Source organism: Hetaerina americana, unplaced genomic scaffold (assembly GCF_022747635.1).
Source record: "Hetaerina americana unplaced genomic scaffold, ioHetAmer1.1.p SCAF_2, whole genome shotgun sequence".
Taxonomy (NCBI): Eukaryota; Metazoa; Arthropoda; class Insecta; order Odonata; family Calopterygidae; genus Hetaerina; species Hetaerina americana.
The window spans coordinates 80,990,656-80,995,227 of NW_027286763.1; the positions used below are offsets into that span (position 1 = coordinate 80,990,656).

The 4,572-nt window shown below is 38.1% G+C and overlaps 1 pseudogene; it reads left to right on the plus strand.

Annotated features, from left to right (window-relative positions):
- The first annotated feature begins 3,561 nt into the window (after nt 1–3,561).
- LOC139688444 (5S ribosomal RNA) lies at nt 3,562–3,679 on the plus strand (annotated as a pseudogene).
- Nucleotides 3,680–4,572: the final 893 nt, after the last annotated feature.

A 4,572-nucleotide genomic window follows, 5' to 3' on the forward strand; every position in this document is an offset into this window, starting at 1 on the left:
GAGAAATTTGAGAACTTTTAATCGCATTGATGGAGACTAAAATATACAGATGGATTGATTAAACTATGAGGCCGAAAGAAATATAATTTAGAAAAAAATAAAACGGAAGATACACTGGGGGAGTACAAGGTGAAAAAGTTGAGAGATCATCTACATATACATCTACATAATACCCCGAAAGCCGCCGCAAGGGCGTGTGGCGGGGGGTGTTAGGTCACCAACTGTATCAAGACTATTGACAACATCAAATGTACCAGAAAAGAGCATGCATTACAATGATGGAAGAATATGATTAAGCCAGAATTAAGTCGCCGCATTGGGAAAGAAAAACGAAGGGGAAAATGGAAGAGAAAATGGTGCAATATAATAATAATAATAATTGATAAAGCGAGACTAAAGCAAAACAGCTTACCAACACAATCCTGCATATACCTATTTGAAGGAGACAATAAAGAACCACAAAGAATAAGGAAGAAAAAAGGATGGTCTGTAATGCAGATGACATTGCTATAATTATAGAAGAGAATCCAGAAAACCTGCAGGCATCCTTGGGCGCATTGAGCCGAGCACTTCAAGGGTACCTTTAACAAGAACGTCAACAGGAAGGAAACTAAAATCCTAGTATGCGGAAGAAGGAAGCTGGAGGTTGCACGTTTGGTATGAGGAGGTGAATGAAAACCAGTGGAATCTCTTATAACCCTCCATAAGTGTCACAAAAATAAGCTAAAGGATGATGACTACCGGAAAGACTGATAGAGGGAATCATTTTTCCCTCTCAACATGGGCAAAGGCAACTTATAAAATATTGCATGGAATAATAAGTACAAGAATATAAAATGTCATATGCTGTTAAAAACCATAGATTATCCTAACGGCTGGTGACTTTAAACCCTGCCTAACCTCCTTATCGAAGCTTTCAGGGTTAGAAATGGATGGCACGGGATGGAAAGAAGTCGATGAAATTCGACAGGAGGATACAACAGCGACGACATCAGTGAGTTCTGTAGTATCTTCTAATCCTATGATATAAAGATATAAATCTCGCAAATGTTATCTTGAAAGGTAGGATGTTGATAAATGAGTGAATCCACGATTTTCGATTGACATATCTATTGACTGGGAAAACCCATCGAAGGGTGGATGTTAAAATTCACTAATGAATCGTTGTTTTTTTTTAATGATCATAGGAATGTCATTCCAAAGGTATGGATTTATGTAAGCGTGTTTTTTATTTATGTTCAGAAAGGTAGAGAAATTTTGGGTTCAAAGGTTCTTACTAGCTTACTCTTATGGTCCCAATTTCACCCGAATAAAGATGTTTATCTATCTAATTCAAGCAAAATAAAACGATCACTCATATCTGTATCCATGTTGAGTCTTAATTTTCCTGCAATAGGTCTTATATTAACATAATAGATAATTTATACTTGTAAATAAACTCTTCGGAGATCCAACAACAAAATATAATTTTTATGGACAGTAAATTTGACCTTCCGCTGGCTTTCCCGAACAAAACTCGGTTTTTCAGATAACTTGCCTAAACCACCTGATATTTCAAACACCTAGAATTTATGATGGGAATAAAAATACCAGATGACCCAGGGGTCGCGTGTTTCAATCCAACTTAGTTGTTTAATGTTTCGTTGGTTGGTAATTGTTTCTGTTACGTTGATAGTTAAGGTGGGGATATACGGTTGTAACCTTAAGCCTTTTATCGACACGCTAGCCATTGATTTCATGCGCATCACACGACAATTAATTAAACATTAATATAAGTTTTAATGCTATATTTATAATGTTGATCATAAACGATATTGTTTATATTTTTGAATGATAATTTTGAAAAGATGATCAAATCAAATGGCGCAGCGCGAAACTTGATTCATTGTTACTGTAGAAGTTCAAGCGTTTGGGAAGAAATAAATATTTATTTCTTGTTTAAATAAATTAACAGATCAAAGCAGTAACATACGCTGAAAGTTTTTCAATAACTTGCACATTTTACCTCATTTCATTACAAAGAAAGGTACGATGGTTCCCTCGCAGTTCAACGGATCATTTTCAGTTTTAACTGAGAAACGCCAAAGAAAATTCCCAACGTATTTGAGTCAAAGTGCAATTTAACCCTCGACGATGAGAAATCCAATAATTTAGGGATTTTAATCTGTAATACCTCCAAAATTGGCGAGGGAAAGTGATATTGCATTTAATTTTTTATGTATTAACTTTTTAAAAACTGGTTCATGCCGTCCTATGTTAAATAATGTTTTTGCTGAACATATAACCAGCGTCCACAAGGGGCCATTTTAAGCTAATTCTTTTTAAGGAGGAACGGCGGGGAAATAGCGGGGAAAGTAGAGTTATTGAAAATTCCAACAGATTAAACGGGCTTCAGAGATTATAAAATTTCTTTGCAGCGCTTGATGGAATTTGAAGGCAGAACGTACCCTGCGAGAGAAATACCTATCGAAACGTCGAAAGATAAGGCCTAACTAAAATGAAACTTCGACTTCAAAAACGACTAAGCGACCGGTTTTCCAACCTTTTCCTCGATCCGCCATTCCTCAACAGTCCTCAATTTTTTTTAATGGTACTAATGACCTCAGCTATTCTACTTCACCCCGCGGTAATCGCCGCCACTCTCATCACTTCACCGCCTGTTGTGGTTCCCAACCCCCAGAGCAGCAAGAAAACAATTGAAATGTGCTCTTCCGCTTAGCTCGACGGAATAGGTTCAAACGATTGCTTAGCCACCAGGAAAAGGCAACTGAATCATTCAACTACAATTTCCGAGCAGTGCCTTGGTAGAGGAAGAGGTAGTGCGAATCAAGGACGTAAAAGGAGTTCTCATAACGAAATTGAAAACATATTTGACACTCTCGAAGCAGAGACGTGATCAAACCAACACCCGAGCAGGAATGAGAGGTAAACAGGAGGGAGGAAGAAGGCACAAGGTCATTAAAACTGTCGCACAGGTTTTTATGAAATTCAGTGACATTTCATACCGGAGGTGAGGAAATGAAAAATATTGGATGAGAGGAAGGAGGCCATCAAGAATAAATATGGGAAAAGGAGCATTGAATGCGGAAGAAATTATGGCGACGAAAGAAAAATTACTACTTCCTACGGTGACAGACACGAACTATCAAATAATTATAAACATACTCTTGAAGTCACGTTTTGTCGATGATTGAACGGGTTAAATCTAAACCTAACTATTGCAAAGATCATAGGATGAAGTTTCCGCAAGTTATTAAGGTGAACGGTTCAAGTAAACTATGGAGAGAAAAAAATAAATAAAACAGTCCAATGCGGAAACTGGCTGATGAAGGAAAATTGAGTTCAACTAGAGAGATGATGTTGATGAATGAAATCCTTGAATTCTGATTCGATGACTCCCCAAGGGAGCCGTAGCAATAACTCTTTTTTTAATATTCAGCTGCAATAGATCATAGTTTCTATCAAAATTATTCGATAAATATAACACAGTCATTTTAATCAGCCTAATACGACCTAATTTTCAACAACACATTAAAGCCTGTTCCTGTAAGTTGATAAAGGGCCAACGGCTATACTACGCTGAAAACACCGGTTCTCGTCCTATCAACGAAATTAAGCAATGACGGGCCCGGAGGGTACTGGGCGGGTAACCGCCTGGGAGCACCGGGTGCCGTTGGCTTGTAGCCCCGGTGGTGGCGGGGTAATGTCCTCGTTTATCAACCCCTGTCGTCGTGGGATCGATTCTCACCTGAATGGGTTTTCCTCCACCTAGTGCTGGGGTGTTTGTAAATGTGTCATTGTTAATGGTACGATAATAAGACCAAAATAAGTGGTTTTCGGACTAATGCCAAAAAAATAAAACCATTAAAATACATCATAACACGGATAAACAACCTGATCTACGACTAGAGGTAGAGTTTGAACGATTCCCATCCATACGTTTTCACACATCTTCGTGAACTTCTGATAACTTCTTCCCTTATTCAAATGAACTTATTCATTTGCCCAACATTATTCCCCTTCCCATAATTTTTTCCATAAAATGTATAACCCTGATATCATGATAGAGGCGCCAAGCCTGTTCCATGTCGAATGTTTACGTGTCCTGAGGATTATCACTCCGCTTAACTAGTATGTACTCTTTATGTCTCCTTTGAACTTCCCGCTCGCAAGACCGATTCAATAATGAGTGAATATCTCGTTAAATTTAAATTTCCGAAGACAGTAACGAGCTCTCTTGGTTTGAGGAACGAACTTTTCTCCGCATCGTTGCCGAAATTCGCAATGAGCACAGCTCAGAAGTTCGTTATAAGTCCTCAATTGTTCCCGGCTCAACCTTGTGGAAATTCATTTTAATTAAATGAAGAATACAATGTAACTTTCCACTGTCCTTTAAAGTATGCAAATAAAGGACAGTGGAAAGTTACACTGTATTCTTCATTTAATTTTCGATATGTGTTCATGAATGCCACCATATTTGCCAATCGTCCAGAGACGAAAAATTAAAATGCAGTCGCGGATATTTTTCCGCATGGTACATTCATCGCTGTGCAAAAACGTGCTTTTCCTCCG